Source organism: Nannospalax galili, unplaced genomic scaffold (assembly GCF_000622305.1).
Source record: "Nannospalax galili isolate Female #2095 unplaced genomic scaffold, S.galili_v1.0 scaffold269, whole genome shotgun sequence".
Lineage (NCBI taxonomy): Eukaryota > Metazoa > Chordata > Mammalia > Rodentia > Spalacidae > Nannospalax > Nannospalax galili.
Genome location: NW_008359530.1, coordinates 210,073 through 228,999, shown reverse-complemented (window position 1 = coordinate 228,999; position 18,927 = coordinate 210,073). Strand labels below are relative to the sequence as shown.

The following is an 18,927-nucleotide window of genomic DNA, read 5'->3' as shown; positions in this document are numbered from 1 at the left end:
GCCAGACTGGGCAGCATAGTGAGACCCTGTCTCCAAAAATAAAATAAAGCATACAAAAAGGAAGACAGAGAAGACGAGGCCCATTTATCTTAAATCTCTTAGGGGATCTATGAAAGGCACTAAGCTTCCCTCAATCTACAGAAGGGCTTGAGCCATTTTAACAAGGATATAGCTCAGTCGGTAGAGTGCTTGCCTAGCATGCACAAAGCCGTGGCTTCCATCCACAGCACCCCATACACTGGTAATTGTGGCTCATACCTGGAGTTCCAGCACTTCAAAAGTAGAAGGAGAAGGGTCAAACTTTCAATGCCATCCTTGGCTACATAGTGAGTTTGAAGACAACCTGTGATACATATGACCCCGTCAAAGAAGGAAAAAAGGAAGGAAAGAAGTAAAAGAGAAAAAAAAGCAAATCACATAGTGAAATGTAGCCTGGATATCTTAGAGATGTAGGGGTTACACATGAAGGGGGAATTTACAAATATTTATGCTGGGAATGGTGGTCTAGGTCTGTAATCCCAGTATTTAAGAGTCAGAGGCAGGAAGACTAAGTTTGATGCTAGTCTGGGTAACATACTGAGACTCTATAGAAGAAAACGTATTACAAACCAGGCCACAAAGGAACTTTTAATAAACCCTAAAAAACTGGGAAAGATATGTTCTTTTAACCACAGCATACCGAAATTGATATGGGTTTTTTGGTTGTTTTGGTTTTTGTTTTTTTGAGACAGCATGTCTCTGTAACCCCATGGAACTCACTATATAGACCAGGCTGGCCTCCATCTCACAGAGATCTACCTGCCTCTCTCTCCCAAGTGCTGGGATTAAAGGCATGCACCATTGCTCTTGGCTTTTGTTTTATTTTTTAATACAGGTCTCACTGTGTAGCCCAGGCTTGCTTTAAACTCCATCAGCCTCCTACTTCAGCCTCCTGAGTGCTAGATTACTGGCATGCATCTCCACATTCAGATGTAAGTTTTGACAAGAACAAGAATCCTGCCACTAGAAATCTTAAAACTCTCCCTTAAGTAATGTTTATTCAGAAAGGAAATCTAGATTGCCATGCCATATTATTTTAAAAAACAAGAAGCTGGATACTATATATTAATAAATAGGGGACTTAGTTAAACACATATTTAGAAACAAATTTAGAACCTTAAAAACCTTTACTAAGGAGAATAAAAATAAAGGTGAGTAATGCTGGACTATAATACCAGCACCCCAGGAGGCTAAAGCAGGAGGATTAAAAGGTCAAGGCCAGCCTGAACTCACTGTGGCATGAGATCAAGGCTAGCATGGGCAAATTAGTAAGACCCTATCTCAAAAAGTAAAATGAGTCCTGGAGACCAACCATTCTCAAAGGAGAGCATGGCTTCCAAACGCTGAAGATGATACAAGAAGAGAAGCCAAGGTTTTGTTCCTTTTCCATTTCAAAGACGCTTGTAAAACTGAATGATGTGCTGGGTTTGTTTAAATAAGAATCTCAGGCTCATCAGCTTCCCAGAAACTGTGCCTATACAGCATTTAAAGACAAGGTGAGCTCTCAGGAGGGTGGCAGGGCCTGTCAAAGGAGGGTTTACTGTGCCAGACAAACTAAAACCTTATCTTTAAATGACACATATTACTTTGGGCAGCTAATTCTAGAATCTGTTTTTGTTTGTTTGACTTTTAGAACAGGCCTTTTTTATATGCATATATATATACATTTATATATACATATATCTATTTTGTTAGTGGGGGTGTGCATGCTTATTGAGATCAAAGGACAAAAGTTGGTTCTTTCCTTATAACTTGTAGGATTTAGGGCATCAGGCTCGGTGGAAAGCACCTTTACGCACAGAGCCATTTTGCCAGCCTGAATCTCTGGCATTTCCTTCCTTCCTTCCTTCCTTCCTTCCTTCCTTCCTTCCTTCCTTCCTTCCTTCCTTCCTTCTTTCCTTCCTCCCTCCCTCCCTCCCTCCCTCTTTCTCTCTCTTTCTTTCTTCTTTTTCTCTCCCTTTCTCTCTCCCTTTCTCTCTTTCTTTCTTTCTTTCTTTCTTTCTTTCTTTCTTTCTTTCTTTCTTTCTTTCTTTCTTTCTTTCTTTCTTTCTTTTTTGGCAGCCCCAGCTGGTCTGGAACTTAGTATGTAGACCAAGCTGAGTCTTGATCTGACAGAGATCCCCCTCCTCTGCCTCCCAAGTGCTGGGATTAAAGGCATGTGCTACCACAGCCAGATGGTTTTGTATTTTTTTTACTCACAAAATTTATTAATTGTTCCAAGGTAAAGTGTTAGAATACTTGCTTCAAATGAGACAATAAGTTACTCTCTTATTTTTTGGATGAGAAATTTTTAAATATCTATGGTACATAACAAAAGTGTCCTAGTTTGTACATGTTTTTGGCATTTTTGATAAGTCAAATAAGCTTTAATTTGGCAATTTAGGATCACATTATTTCCACTCATCAGTTCATATAACATTTAAGAATGACAATACACTTAACTCTCCAAGAAAAGTATGTTTGGTTATTGCAAAATTCATTTGGAAGCTGCTGTCACAGGAAACAAAGGCAAGCAATGTCCCAGCCAGTGTGGGAGCTCGCTCATTTAAGGCAACCACCCAGAACACCAATATAGTCCTGAGCCTCTCAACAAAATAGGTATGTTCTGTTTGGGGTGTGTGTAGGTGTGTGTGTGTGTGTGTGTGTGTGTGTGTGTGTGTGTGTGAGATGCCATGGCATGTGTGTGGAGGTCAGCCTTGGTGGCAAGCACCTTTACCTGCTGAGAGAGGATGTCACTATATAGCCCAGGCTGGCCTCAAATTTATGATCCTTCTGCCTCAGCCCCCTTCCTGCCCCCCCCCCCCGCTGGCATTGCAGGCACGTATCCCTATGTCTGGCTCTTGCAGTGGGGTATGTTCTGAGAAGTATGTCACTGAGATTTCATCATTGTGGGAATACCATGGGGTATATGCACAGAAACTTCACAGAGGCCTGCTACATACCCAGGTCATGTGTCACAACGTCACAGGCCATTTACTGACTGGAATGTTGCTGTGCAGTTGGAGAGTTTGGTGTCCTGGTTAAAGTGGGTGGAGATAGCCTCCTTGAAGAAGTGACATGTGAGCCAATACTGTAGAGAAGATTAAGAGTCAACAATGAAGCAGGAAGGGAAAAGTACAGTCCAAGGCACCCCCTGGGGTGGGTCAGCATGGTGCACATGAGCAGCAAAAGGAAGATGTCATCTGGTCAGCTTTAACTGTGAACTTGACACAGCCTAGAGTCATCTGAGAGGAAAACCTGGACTGGGGGAATGCCTAGATCAAGTTGGTCTGTGGACATGTCTGTGGGGATTGTCTTGCTTGTTAATTATATAGGAGGGCTTAATTATATATAGTACCACTATGGGTGGTACTTTTCCCTGGCAGGTAGTCCTGTACTGTATAATAAAGCTAGATAACCACGGACCTGATGGAAACCTAGACAGCAAGGCAGCGAACAGCGTTCCTCCACAGTTTCTGCTTCAAGCTCCTACTTGAGCTCCTGCCCTGACTTCTACCAATGATGGACTGTGACCTGTAAGTGTAAACCAAATAAATCTCTTCCTCTCCTAAGTTGCTTTGGGTCAGAGTGTTTTACCACAGCAACAGAAATCAAATGGAGGGACTAGGAGTTAGGCAGGTCTCTGACAAGCAGACAAATAGGGAAAGGGCCACTGATAAGGAGGAAGGGATGGCCAACTTCTGGCTTCTTTCTCACCCAAGACAAAGGCCTAGTGAGCTTTATTTCCCCACTGCCTTCCAGCTGACTGGTTCAGACTGGTCTAGGTAAGTCCAAGGCTGGCTCTGGACATATCTCATCTTGGAGCTGTGGGCCTATCAGCCTTCTCTTTTTTTAAGTTGACCAACCCAAAATTAGGGGAGGGGAACCTGCCTCATTCCACCAAAATTACTTAAAAAACCCAAACTCACTTGGGGAACTGGCTTTCAGTTTCCGAATCCCTTCCTCACTTGTAGGGGGATCTCTCTCTCTCTCTCTCTCTCTCTCTCTCTCTCTCTCTCCTCTCTCGTTCTCTCTCTGTGCATGTGTGTATGTGTGTATTTCTTCATTTTTAATAAATTTTGTTGCCTACTGTGACCGAGATTCTTCCTGCCTTTTAATTCTTTAATTAGTTGAGAAAACAAACCCTATAAAGACCCCTAGATGGTAACAGCACTAGAAATGAAGGCTAGTGTAGCAACAGCATGCCGAGGAGGCTGGAGAGGCCAGTGGGAGTCACACACAAAGACACACACCAAGTCACAGCAAAATCATGCTGGGTCCGGATCAACCACACACTCACTTGTCTTGTAATTCATTGGTACCCTCTATGTGTCCGACACTGTTCCAGGCATTAAGGGACACATAGCACTAAGCAGGACAGGTCAGAGTCTAATGACTCAGAACATGTTTTCCCGGTGTTCATATCCAAGATGAGCTTAGATCCATGCTAAAACTCAGAGGGAGAGAAGTCAGGTATGGTGGTACATATCCGTAATCCTAGCCCTGAGGAGGGTAACATAGGAAGATCATGAGTTTTTGACTAGCCTGATCTATGTATCAGGTCCCTGTCTCAAAAACAAAAGACAAAAACCTCGGAGTGCTAAGAGCTATGAATAGAATTGAAAGAAAGGGACACAGTTGCCACTCAGCAGCCACCATGGTGATACTTTTTAAAGCAAAGAGGACCACTGGATGGAAAACTAGCAGGCATAACAAGATGCCAAAAGGGATTTATTTATTATTTATTTATTTATTTTATGTGTATGCGTGTATTACCTGCATGTAGGTAAGTGCACCCGTGTCGTGCAATGCCGGCAGAGGACAGAAGAGGCTGTTGGATCCCCTGGAACTGGAGTTACGGACAGTTGTTAGCTGCCATGTGGGTGCTGGGATTCGAACCCAGGTCTTCTGCAAGAACAGTCAGTATTCTTAACTGCTGAGCCATCTCTCCAGCCCCTTCCTTTCAAGTTTTGGGTGAACAAATAAAGTGAGGCCTGTATTTCAAGATGAGCTGCTTGAGACTGCCCACCCGGTCCCTGTTGTGTGGGGTTTTGTTCATTTGTTTGTGTTCTAAGTCCCAGGACAAAGCAAGAACAGGCTTCATACTGGGGTGGGGGAGGGGAAGACCGCCATCAGAAGCCAGACAGCCTCCAAACCTCCAGGGACAGTAGCTGTCTGAACCCCATGCATCTGAGAAAGCATGGCAGACGCTTTCATACAGTGTCGGGTTTCCCCTGGGATGTTTCTTTTCTCATGATTGATCAGGTGCAGACACTCGAGGACAAGCTCCTGCAGAAAGGAGGTAGACTCCTACCCTGCAGCCCATGGTTAGAGAAAGTTATTCTACATGTCATGCAAGTGTCTCTCATTGAACATTATTGCCAAGATAAAGACTATTTTAATCTAAATTCATTGTGGTACAAAAACTACAGGCTGTGTAAAATGTAAATGTTGGGGGGAAACTGTAAAGAAGAGATATTCTCTTTTCAGAACTCACATAATAATGAGCTGGTGAGCCTGCAGGTATGACTGTCACCTGTCAAATCCCAACAATTTAAAAAAGTGGTTTTTGTACTTAAAAAGATTATTTTGAGAAGGGAATATTTCATCTTGCTTTGTCTGATTGGACTCCAATATTGTCCTCTTTGAGGAGTTTTCTCTGATCTATGGGGCAGAATTAATAAGCCCCTCCCCTACACTCTGTTACTGGTGGGAACACTCTGTCGCGTGACTTTGGTGGGCGTCTTCAGTTGCAGCATCTGCATGTCGCAAGGTTTCTTTTTTACTCTAAGGCTTTAAGGAGGATGTGTGCAAGGGACACATCTGCAGATGTGTACCTACAGCTGCTGACACAACACATAAGTGGGGCAGGCATCCCAAACATGAACCATTAGTCTTCACCATTTCTCAAGGAAGCAGACCACCAAGATGAGAGAAGGGCTCAAATAGTCAAGGCCACTGTCCAGACACACCACTAGTAACTGGGGATAGCACAGGTTCTGGCTCAGGTAATCTGGCCCTGTCAGCTCCAGAGACAGAGCTAGGGTAGGGACCAGTGGCTGGGAAGCGAAGGATCTGCAGTCAAGTCTGTATTTGGAAGATAATTCCCCAGGAGACTTTTGAAAGCCCCTGGCCTCTGGGATCTCTCTTCCTTGCCAGCACCCCGTTCTCACCCACCTTCACTGCCTGGACAGTCCCTGGCATGGGCTCCCCACAGTTCTGAGCAAAGCTTCTGGGTGGATTTACTGGACATCTTGCTCCCATCATGTCTTTGCTCATCTCATAGCTTTGAAAAGAGAGTTCAGTCCCAGCCTAGGAGCTCCCAGGCAGCCAAGATTAGGAAATGACCCAGGGCTCCAGGAGCTTATGACCAACAGCGATGCAAAGAAGCCAAGCCCAAGAGGCCAGTGAAGAGCTGTGTGACAAGTACCATCCCACCCTGCCATCAGGCACAAGAGAGTCATAGTACCATATGATCTCCCATAGTACTACAAGATCTCCCATAGTGCATGTAATTTCCCATAGTGCCACATGATCTCCTATGGTGCAATGTGCTCTCCCATGAGGCCATATGATGTCCCATCATGCCGTGCGATATCTCCCCTAGTGGCACACAATCTCTCATGGTGCCACATGTTCTCCCATCATGCCACATGATTTCTCATCATGAAACAGTCAAGAGGAACTGGCCCTGTCTTCTGTCATGCTGGCTGCTACCCTTCTTTCTATCTCCTGCACACATTTTGTATTCCAGGGACAATACTTTTCTCTGGGTCAGGTGCTTGGGACACATGACAATTTCAGACTGGCCTTTGTGAAATCGTATTCAACGATAAACAAATTGTTTCCTTGGTGCTCAATGGTATTGTTTTTTTTTTTTTTTTTTCCAGACAGGGTCTTCCTATAGCCCCAGCTGGCCTTGAACTCGCTATGTAGACCAAGTTGGTATTGCTTTCACAGAGACCCACCAGCTTCTGCCTCCAGAGTGCTGAGACTAGAGGCGTGTGCCAGCACGCCTGGTGATATTGCTATTTGATGTTCAGTGATTCTTTCTAGAGTAAGTCAACTATCCAGATGAGAGAGGACAGCTCCAGGCAGCAGCTGCCTTTAGAGGCAAGTCTGGGCTGTCTGTGCTTTCTTGGAAATTTATAATGACACAGGATTCAAATAGTTCTTTAAAAGTCTTAGCATGATATTCCTGACAGAGAAATGGGTATTTTTTTTTTGTTCACTTCTGCAGGGTATGGAGAATGGCACTACACCCAAGTTGTAAAGGCATTCCTGGTCCCTCTTGATGGCATGACAGTCTTACTGTGCAGGCTCTGCATGCCTCCTCACCTCAGGTCTCCAGAGGAGAGGGTTAAAGCATCACTTAGACAAGCACCGATGAAAAGAAGCCTCTTTTGGAATCTGCAGCTGCTCTGCATCATCTGAACACTCTGGCTTGTCAGGGCTTGCTGAGTTATGCTGTAGTCATACCCTCCATCTGGTCTTGAGATTTTTTGAAAGTCAGAGCACTTCATGGCTGCTACCCTTACAGCAGGCTCTTGCTATGTCAACCTTGGATCTGAGATAGAGCATTTCCTGCCTGGGAATGAAGGTCTTCACTTAGGCTCCTCTGGGAATGAGAACAAGATTGTCAACCACAAGATTGACCACTGGAGACCCTCTCATTAGCAAGGTCTCCTGAGTCACTCTGCATCACCCGCTGATGAGCAGGTGGATGCCTTTGTCATTCTATTTCCCTAAATGCCATCCTGAACAGATGCCTGGCTTCTCAGATGCATTCTGAGTAGAACACTTTTAACATGGTATCAGTATGTTAGGAGATTTGGGGGCTCTGGAGAGGGAAGTTCCAAATTCCATCAGACCACATTAAGGAAAATGAAATGAGCTTTGGAGCATAAGTACACATCAAGCCATTAAATAATTCAGAGAGCTCTCAGAAAAGCATGAAGCCAGGCATGTGGGCACTCAAACAGCCTGAGTTGCACTCAGTTAAATGTTCTGCAGAGTCAAACTTGGCACCTGACCATAGGAATCTACAAGGTATTGGGATGTGTGTTCCTGGGAAGGACGGCTGAGACCAATGTTTCCCAAGGGCAAACTTCTGGTCACTTCCACTGGCCAGGGAAAGTTCTGCCTGTATGCCTTAACCTCAGTGTGCTCTCAGCTCCTTCCTTCCTAGCAGAACCTGCTTTGTCCAGAAAACAATGTGTCCACTTAGCCATACCAGGCTTCTCTGAAATCAGAAGCAACTGCTTACTATAGTCCTGGTTCAATAACATACAAGCAGAAATCTGCCAGAACTTCTGAAAAGTCTACTTTCCTGATGGAAATACCATGGGCTCTCCCCAACTATGGCCTCTGCCTCTGAGCCTGGAAGGCAGATCCAAGAGAGGAAGTGGAATATCTCAGTTCATTTGCACACTTTCAAGAGAAAGACTATCATGTGCTGAGCATAGTAGAGACCTAACTGGTATGTTAGTCCATCCTGGGCTGATAGGCCAGTCCCCAAATTCCAGCCTTCTCTGTGGCTGTTTCTGCTTTGCACTGCTGGAGGCAAATCTTAGTCCATATAGAGTGTACCATATTAGCCATTTCCCTGTTCAGCAATTCTGAGATCTGCAGATCTATCTGAGCTGCATATTCCCTAACTGTGCGTGTGGTTCCCAGAGAAGGATGTAGTGCGGCTTCTCTCAAATGACAGTCAAGGAATCTTTTATTTCATTTGTAGTCTCTGGAGTGCCAGAGACTTGGTGGTACACACCTTTAATCCCAGCATTTAGGAGACAGGGGCAAGTAGATCTCTATGAGTTCAAGATCAGCCAGGGTGAAATTGAGAACCTGTCTTTATACTCATAAGAACAGATACTACACTTGATCTTAGCCAAAAGGCCGAGAAGCGATTGAGAGAGAACCTGTCTTTAAAAATATCCCCCTAGAAAGAAAAATATGCCCCTATAAAACCACTGTAATTTGGCATGCTAGCTTGACTCTTCTCTATCAAGAATCTGTGTCCTCTTGAAACCTGTGATTATGTCTTTACTTCAAGGAAAGTCTGTACACAGACAGTCAAGGTAAGGTGAGGTCATGGTGGATTAAGGTTGGTCCTAAATTGAATGGCCAAAGACACAGAGCAGATGTCTACACAGGGAGAAGACTATATGACAACGGTGGCAGAGATTGGTGTACTATAGATTAAGACAAGGGTGGTGGGCTAGGCAGGGGGGCAGGAAGAGACAGACAGGAAAGCATCCCCCTTGGAGCTTCTGGGGGGAGCTTCGGCCTGTAGCAACTTGATCTCAGACCTGGAAGTGAAACAGGTTGCTCTTGCCTTAAGCCTGTCCATCCGTGGTACCAGTAGAAGCAAATCTGGGAAATCAATGATCTTAGTAACACCATTACCAAGAAGGTTAATTGAGAGTCAACATTAAAACAGCGTTAAAACCTGGCAGGACGAAGAGCCCACCTCCCCTGAACCTGTCTCCTCTACCACAGTCTAAATTTGTGGTGGATAGCAACACACACCCCCCGCCCCCGCAGGCACTCTTCCTTGAGATCCAATGGCATCTTGAAACCTCATTAAGAAAGGGATACTGGTGTTTAAATAGAAACTATGAGCGCTCTGCCTCTCTCTGAGCTGGGCCCACTCTCACTGTCCTTTACTTGACCTCTACAAGGGTTCAAACATGCCTATCTGTTGTCCATCTCACTTTGACATCCTAGAATTCCAGTGTGTGTGACACCTGACACATGTTGTTGGCTAGAATGAAAAGTCAGAGCAGCAGGCCCTGGCCATCACTTGGGGCTCCTTTGAGCTTTACAGAGTTCACTTACAAAGACAAATTTCAACTTACAGTGAGAGTGTGTCCTAATAGTCATCATGAGTTGAAAGTGTCATTAAGGCAAAAATGCGTTGAATCTACCTAACATATAATGGCCACCTCATGGCTCAACCTTGCCCTCCTTGAAAGAGCTCAGAACACTTTGGTTAGCCTGTGGTTGAGGAGAACCTTCACACACAAAATCTATTTTATGATAGTGTTGGCCAGCTTGGGCCACTGATTGGACAGTGTACAGCAGAGGGTCATGTGGGCCACTCCCTGCCATGATCTTAGGGTGAATAATTCAGAGCTATCGATGGCTGCCCTTGGCCCAGCCTCTCAAGAGAGGATTGTATTTCTTTAGCTTGGGAGATCAAAATTAAAGTATTGTTCCTGAGAACTGCACCATTGCAAAGTTAAAAAAATCACATTGACCCATCAAGTCATGGAGTCTTCCTTCCTGGGATCTCTCTTATAACTGTACTAGAAGAAGGAATATGCTGATATTCACAGCTATATTTATCTTGGCTTAATGAAAGTCCCAAGAGAGAGGGCTGGTTCTTTACAGAGAGCTCAACAGACATTAGCAGTGCAAAAGTGTTTCTCCCTTTCCAATCTCAGGAAAATGTTCATGTATAAAACCAGGTGATTATTCATATTACGCAAAATGCCTTTTGAATGAACATGTTCACTAAATACTTCCTGTAAGGCAAATTCTCCAATGTGGATTACCAAAGTTTCCTGAGCTGTTTCTTGAGCCTGAACTGCTCCCATGCTGGTTGCTTTGCTTTGAATGTCACCATTTCCATCATACTCTATAAGCCTGCTAAGCAGCAGAGCACCATGCTCAAAACCAAGGGAAACTGAGGGAAGGGGTGTGTCAGGAGCTCTTCCCTAAAGGTTGCAGGACACCTGTGAAGCAATGCGAACTGAAATGATGCCTGCGCTTCTCCACGACAGCCAAGGCCACGGCCTCAGCCAGGTGAGTGACACCACCACCATCACACAGACAGCTTGAGCCCTAAATGTTCCAGTCCTTGTCAGAAGTAGTTTGATAAAGCCAAAGAGACGATGGATTCTGTAACACTCAAACCTTCTGGACATCTGCCTGAGGATATCTGCAAAAAGTCTGTGCCCAGCAAGGACAGGAAACCTTAGGATAAGACATTGTTTCCCTAATTCCCCAAGTATACTAACAGCTCTATTGACTGTGCATGGATAATAAGACAGCAGTGCACCAAAACAATGATGAATTGGGGGTTTTATTACATTTATTTATTTGCTTTTTTATTTCTGTGTGTGTACACATGTGCACCATAGCGCATATGCAGGATTCGGTGAAAACTTGTAGGAGTATTTTCTCTCTTTTCACCCTGTAGGTGCCAGGGAATTGAACTCAGGTCATCACATTCATCACTGAGCCATCTCAATGGTCCAAATCAGGTTTTTAAAGTCATAAACTTGCCGAACTATGGGGGCTTCTTAGCTATAAAGTTGATTCATTTAATCAATCCATAGATTCATTTTCTATTATGAATCTGTTTTTCTTGTCCAAAAATAAGATACGAATACCATCTTCCCCACAGGAGGCTGTGATGACTACATTTTCAATGCACATAAATGTAATCATGCAGCCAGGCATGGTGGTACATACCTTTAGTCTAAGCATTTGGAAGGCAGAGGCAGGTGGATCTCTATGAGATGAGGCCAGTCTGGTCTACATGGTGAGTTCCAAGCCAGACATTGCTGGAAGGAAGGAAGGAAGGAAGGAAGGAAGGAAGGAAGGAAGGAAGGAAGGAAGAAGGGAAGGAAGGAAGGAAGAGAGGGAGGGAGGGGAGGGAGGGAGGGAGGACAAAATTCTATAAGCAACCAGAGAGGGGTATGGTGGAATATGCCTGTAATTCTAGTGCTTGGGAGGCTAGGGCAGGGAGACTGGCTCCAGTAGGAAGCCAACCTGGGCTACATAGCAAGACTCTGACTTAAAGCAAAACAAAACAAAAAACAGGGCCAAGTATGTGACTCAACAGGTAGAGGTACCTGCCACCAAGCCCGGAGGCCTGAGTTCTGAGTTCAATCCCCAGGACCTACACAATGGAAGGAGAGAACTGACTCTCACACACATCCACACACAAAATAAATAAATATAATAATTTTTTTAAGCCTGTGGGATCAGGAGGCAGAGGCAGGCAGGTCTCTGTGAATTCGAGGCTAGTTCGGTATACATAGAAAGTTCCAGGCCAGCCTGGACTACATAGTGAGATCCTGTCCCAACAAAACAAAACACAAACCAATCACTCAATCAATGTAAATACAGCTCAGCATGTTGGAGGTGCTTGTCTCTCACCATGGGATTGTGTGAAGGATTGGGGTACAGGAAGATTGAACCACAGTATTGTTGGTGAATTGGATAAGAAAGCAAAAGAAAAGAAACAAGGACAGCTGCTCTAACCTGTCTGGCTTGAACAACTAGGCTGATGTTGAGAGGAAACCCAGGGAAACAGGCTGACGAGTTGCATACTCTACCAGAGTCCTGGTAGGTTTGGTCTGAAAGGCCTGCAAGATCTCAGAATAGAAAGGTCCAGGAGGAGGCTGGTGCTTGGGACACTGCCTCCTTAGGCCACACCACACCAAGGACGAGTGGAAGTCGGGCAACATCAATGCCACTTCACACTGGGGGGACATGTAGCCACACTCAGACCTGTGGAATGGGAAGCCATGTTGGAACAGGTTCCCCAGGTGATCCATAGGCAACACTGAGATAGCATTAGGAAGAGATGGAGATAGTGGACTCTACTGCCTATAGATAGAGTCTAAAGCTAAGAAAGGCCTAGGCAAGCCCTGAGTAGGAAGACCAGGTGTGTGACACAGGCCCAGAGTATACCCACACTTAAAGTTCCTCATAGGAAGGGGGAAGTGACAAGCGAAGAGGAGGGGCTGCCACAGGGGTAGTAGAGGAACACAGGGAGCAGCTGTTTCTAGTGGCACATAATGGAATGTTCCAGGCAGTGGGCAGCTGTGCCAGGGCTGGTTGTACATCCAGTAAAATAATAACAGAGAACGTTCATTACAGTGATCAGCATGACATCACCCTCATAGTGCCCTTGACAAGAGCAGCCTGGATGGCACAGAGGGAATAAGCCAATGCAGGTAGAGGGCAATGACAGGCAGTGAGAACCAAGACAGAGGCAGCTGAGAACATAGAGAAAGATGGGGCACAGGCTCCAGGTGTGGGTGACATCCTAGGGGACAGTAGGAAGAGGGGAGGAGAAGCAGCTGGGCAGGGGGGTGCTTCTGAGAAGATGAGGGACAGGGGCCTGTCCCAGAGGGAAGGGCAGATGTGTGGACAGGCCAGAGGTTGGGTGGTGGAAAGACACCACAATGGTTCTATTTCTCAGTGAGATAGGGGGTACCCAGGAAGGGGGATGGGGAATTGGGAGGGAGATTTAGAGAAAAGAGGGATGAATCTTCTACTTGGGAAGTGGGAGAATAAAGGCCGCAGATTGCAGACAGCACACAGCACTTTTGTGAGACTTTTGGCTGAGGTCCCATACTCTCTCAAGGGATGCTCTACTCCCCAGGAATGCTCTGCACTAAGTTCTGAGGCATGGATGATGTCAGCTCCCATCATTTCCCCCAAGCATTTCATTACAGATCACTGGCACCAGAGCAAGGCTGGACAGGGGAGTCACCTCAGAGCAAGGCAGCAATCTAGAGGGACTGAAACCTTCTGACTCTCCATGAGACCGTGGCTGAAGAGTGGTACAGAAACTGCAGAGGAAAAATACAAGGTACCTCGAGGGAGGGCTTCTGCTTTTCTTCCTTACAGTTCACAAGAACTGCAAGGAGATCCCTGGAGGCAACATTTGGTAAACAACACCAGATCCTGTTCATTGGTCGCCTTTAACTGAAATTTGAACAAGCCCAAAGCCCAGGATGCATCCTTGGTTACCGTCTTTCCTGCTTGGAGGCTGAACAATCAAATAATTCTTGGCAGTACTCTCTAATACAGCTACATAAAGCCCCTGCAGATGATGTACAAATGGAGGAGCTAATGGTCTGCTCTCCCAACCACACTGCTGCCCACAGCTCTCTCTGCTTTCTGTGGACTCAGGGCATGCCAGGGTTCCCTCAAGATGCCCTTTTCCACCCAACAGCTACTTCTTCAAAAATTATGTATCACAGGCTGGGGATATAGTTTAGTTGGTAAAGTGTTTGCCTAGGATGCATGAATCTGTGTTTGATCCCTAGTATTGCATAAACCAGGCATGGAGCTGCACAACTATCATCCCAGCACTCAGGAAGTGGAGGCAAGATTAGAAGTTCAAGGTCATCCTTGGCTACACAGCAAGTTCAAGGCCAGCTTGGGCCACGTGAGATTCTGTCCATCATCTCAGAAGTGCACATCTTCCACTGACTGACACCATGCTTGCTCCTCATTGACAATTCTCCTTTTCCTGGTTGTCACCTCCATCCTCTGATGACATCAGCTCCTAGTTGGTCATCTTCCACTTATCATCACCCTGACTCAGTCCTGATCCACATCCACAGAATGAGCCACCACATAACACTGCCCATCTCCACAGTGTCTGACACAGTGCTCTCTCCTTTCCCCCAGCTGCAGGCACCTCCTCTCATGGTGACACTCCGGGTCTCACAACACCTGTCTCATAAATTTCAGTGTCCTACTTCTTGACCTGCCTCTTCTTGACCACACTCCCCTCTCTCCATCTCCTTCTCTAGCTGGGACTCACCCTCTGTTACAGCCCTTCTAAAAGCCAACTGGTCTCACCCTGAAGAGCCTGCCCTTGGCTAAACCCTATATGACCTTCTTCTTGACCTCTTCTAGAGCAGCTGACTTTGGCCTCTACCTGCACAGGAGAGACCCGACCCTCAGAACCTCCACCCTGTCCAACAATGCCTTACCATTGCCAAGCAGTCTGTCTCTCCCAAAGGACCAGCTCTGCCCAAGTGCCCACACCCTGCTCATCTCATTTGAAGCCCATGAAGTCATCAGAATAACACAATAACAATACCTTCATGAGCCTTGTCCCACTAACCACCTGAGTCAGCCCCTCACCACCACCCCATGAATGGCCTTCTAGACACTCATTCCAGAACAGCCTCCTCCTGTTGGTCCCCTGTGCTGCCCGAGTGTTTCCTCTGCAGAACACAGGGCATTGGTGCTATGTATCTATTTATTTGCAGGTTCAGCTCTGTCACTCCTGATTGGAGGATGAACCTTTGTTCTGCCTAGTAACCCCACACCTGGAACAGCAGTTGCATATAGGGTTCCAGTGAACACATGACCATTGCCTGCCAGATGTACCCAGTCAGACCACATAAACTTACAGAGCAACATGATAAACTGCTTATTGCTGTTAGCATACCTCAAGGAAATTTAAATATTTTTCTTTCTTTTGTTGTGAGACAGGGTCTCATTATGTAGCCCTGGCTAGCCTGGAACTTACTCTGTAGACCAGACTGGCCTTGAACTCACAGAGATCTTCCTGCCTCTGCCTCCTGAGTGCTAGGATTAAAAGTGTGCCCCATCATACCCAGTATTATGTTCGTTTTCTTGAACATCTTTATACATCCTTCCCTTCCCCACCCTCCAAAATATCAACAGGGGCATGAGGACTGCTCTGTTATTGATTTTTAACGATACTCAATTAAAGCTATAAAAACCACAATTTGGAGTAAGCAAATAAAATAAAATCTATCTCCAAATGAATCAGGAGCTCCTGCCCCAGCCCCACCTCCAGCAGCCTGTGAGGAGGGAAGGACTAGGGAACCTGCCTCAGCTCCTGATTTGGTCTTAATGCCAGTTTCCTCTGGGACAACTCCCTGCATCCTCCCTTGGTGCCTCTTGTCGGGCTCCTGCTGCCTCTTTGTATAGGGGTCGCTCTGGGCCCCAGGCGTGGGGTGCGCGGGTATCTCGAGGTCCTCGCCACACCTGGCGAGTCGCGGCGCGGGTCTGGCTCTGGCCGCGCCTCTCTGGGAGCTGCGTCGGGTGTCCTGCGGGCTTTTCAGCCGCTTTGGGTCCTCGTGTCCGCTGCTCAGGTGCTGAAAGTTCCTCTGCTGCTGGAGCATTGTCCAGCCGAATCCCGCCCTTAATTCACCCATGTACTTTCCTCAGGAAGCGAGGGCCACTGGCCATTGGACCACGTGGGAAGAGTATTAGAACGGCGAAAGCTAGGAATGTCCGCAAGTCGGTAACGGAGGAGTGCTGCCCCCCGGAGAGGCTAGGTCGCCGGTAGTAAGACACAAGACTCAAGACTCGGCTTAGTCTGTGTTACAGCTTTATTAAGTGTCTCTGCTCTCAGTGATTCAGCAGCTCTGCGACCCAGCTCTCTGTTAAGAGAAAACTAGGATACTTATACCATGGGGGTAGTGGTAAAAGCTTTGGCTGTTAGATACTTTGTGAGGCATTCTATTTACATATGGAAGTGGGTTTCTGCCATGCCGCCAGACTGCTGACTACCTGAAAAATTACACAGGAAAAGCATGGTATCTCTAGAGCCAGAGGCCATGTTTATGTGAGCATTTGTGGCGAGCACTTCAAAAGGAGAGTCAGGAAAGATGCCAGGAAGGCACCCTGCTATGAAAGGATCCCCAGCACATAACCCCGAGCTGCATGAGCTGTCCGGACGTGAAGGGGCTTCTACTTTGCATAACAGAGGTCCCCAACATCTTTGAGACTAAAGAACACCCTGCTCACCTGGGAACGGTAGAGCCTGTTGACATATGAAAGCCAAGAACACACTCAAAGAGAGAACGTGAGCACATGGAAGATGCTCAGCATTGTTGATAGTTAGAATGTGAACTAAAGTCACCAGAGACTATTCTACATCTCCAATGATGGCTAAGAAGCAAATACACACACACAAACACACACACTCAACACATACACACACACTTATACACATACATACGCATATTGTACATGTACACACATGCAGACACATGCACACACATCACATACATACACCTGCCCACCAAATGCAGAGTGACTGGAGCTGAGCCCCATGGCTACTAGGAATGTCCAACCATAGCCAGTTTGGAAACAATTTGGCAGTTAGAGTTGAGTTCAATGAACTGCCCTGTGGTCCTGCCCCGTATACCCAAGACAGCTGAAATCCCACACCCACAAAATCATGTTTACCTACAAGGCCAAAGGCTTCATTCAAACCCCAAAATGAAAAAATGAAAAAAACACAAATGCCTTTTTTCCCCCCAATTTTTTTTTTCGGTCTTTTTGAGAAAGGGTCTCCCTATAGCCCCAGCTGGCCTGGAACTCACTATGTAGACCAGGCTGGCCTTGAACTCACAGAGATCCACTTCCCTCTGCCTCTCAAGTGCTGGGACTAAAGGCGTGTACCACCATGCCCAGCTTGGGATTTCAATCCATTCTTCTATGGGTGTTTCAGCCTTAGAAATTTTTTTGTTTGGTCTTTTTGAGAAAGGGTCTCCCTATAGCCCCAGCTGGCCTGGAACTCACTATGTAGACCAGGCTGGCCTTGAACTCACAGAGCTCTGCCTGTCTCTTCCTCCTGAGTGCTGGGACTAAAGGTATGCGCCACCATGTCTGCTCCAAATTGTTTTTGAGGCCAGTCTCATTGAGTAGCCCAAGATGGCCTGGAACTAACTATCCTGTCTTGGCCTCACAAGTGCTGGGATTATAAGTACACACCTCTGTGCCCAGGTCATATGCCCTTTAATGGATACGTAGCTAAGAAATTATGGTACATCCATCAAAAGACATATTACTGTTTCTCTGCTCCCTGAGAGGCAGCCCAGTGGTCTGTCTGCTCTCAAATGAACTCCCCCCACACACACATAGAAAGCAAATTACTGAGCAAACAAGAACAATCAACCTAGGCATTGTGATACACGCCTTTAATCCCAGCACTCAGGAGGAAGAGGATCTCTGTGAGATCAAGGCCAGCATAGTCATCATAGCTTTTTCTAGGCCATCTAGAGCTACAGGGAGACCCTGTCTCAAAACGAACGAACAAACAAACAAGAACTATCAATGGGCTGGGAAGATGGCTCAGTCCTAGCACCTGCTGTGCTAGTATGAGGACCTGAGTTAAGATCCCCAGAACCCATGTAAAGCTGGATGTGGTCGTTTGTGTCTGTGATTGCAGAGTTCCTATGATGAGATGGAAGGAAGAGAAAGGAGACTGTCACAGCAAGGAGACCTTGTCTCAAATAAGGTGGAAGATGAGACTCATACCTGAAGTTGTCCTCTGAATTCTACAAGTGCAGCATGGCACGCACATATTCCCCCACCCCCAGACACACGAGATTTAAAGAAAAAGAACTTTTAATACATGTAGCAATATGGAGAAATTCAGAAACATTTAGCGGGTGGAAGAGGCCTGACACAGAAGGCCATACTCTGATGACATTCCACAGAAGTAAAACCAAACTCAGGTGGGCAGGTGCCAGGGCCTGCTCTGCAGGTCACTAGAAAGGGACATGAGAAAACTTCAGTAGTGTCTACAGTGAAGTTCCCGGATTCTATATATTTATTTGCACAAGCCTCAGAACTATACATCCAAAGAAGACAAAGCTTGCTGTAGACATACTGTATTATATATCAGTAATTGTGACTTTTAGAGGCCCAGATAGGTAAATTACAAAGCAGCCATCTCCGTACCGGGGCAACAATCCTAACAGTTAGCAACAGAGCACTGGAGCAACCCGCCTCTGGAGAAGAGTTGTCTGGGCTGCAGCAGCTGCACTCTAGCACTGAAGAGCTGATTGCTGCAGTGCCCTGCTGGCAGCCCAGCTGTACGTTCACAAGCCACCTGAGCCATCCGCTGCCTGCAACCCAGAACCCCACCTTGAACAGGGCACAGGGGGCTCATGCCAAAACTGTAACCCTCTAACTGGCAAAATCCAGATCACCGACACCCTGAAAGGCTGGCCCCCACCCCTGCAGCCCTGTCTAAGCACCCACCCTATCACCTACCTTACCACCTCAGCAGCAAAACAAATTTGGAAGCCCTTCAATATGGGAGTTAACAGAGTGGGAATGAAATCCTCCTTTTTCCAAAGTCACTCCAAACTTGAAAAG

At 46.2% G+C, this 18,927-nt stretch overlaps 1 protein-coding gene and 1 pseudogene across 4 annotated transcripts in view; both read right to left on the bottom strand.

Moving 5' to 3' along the window:
• Add2 (adducin 2) overlaps positions 1-18,927 on the bottom strand; it is a 115,607-nt gene that overhangs the window by 81,690 nt on the left and 14,990 nt on the right. The window lies entirely within an intron of this gene.
• Positions 8,776-8,928, bottom strand: LOC115068498 (annotated as a pseudogene).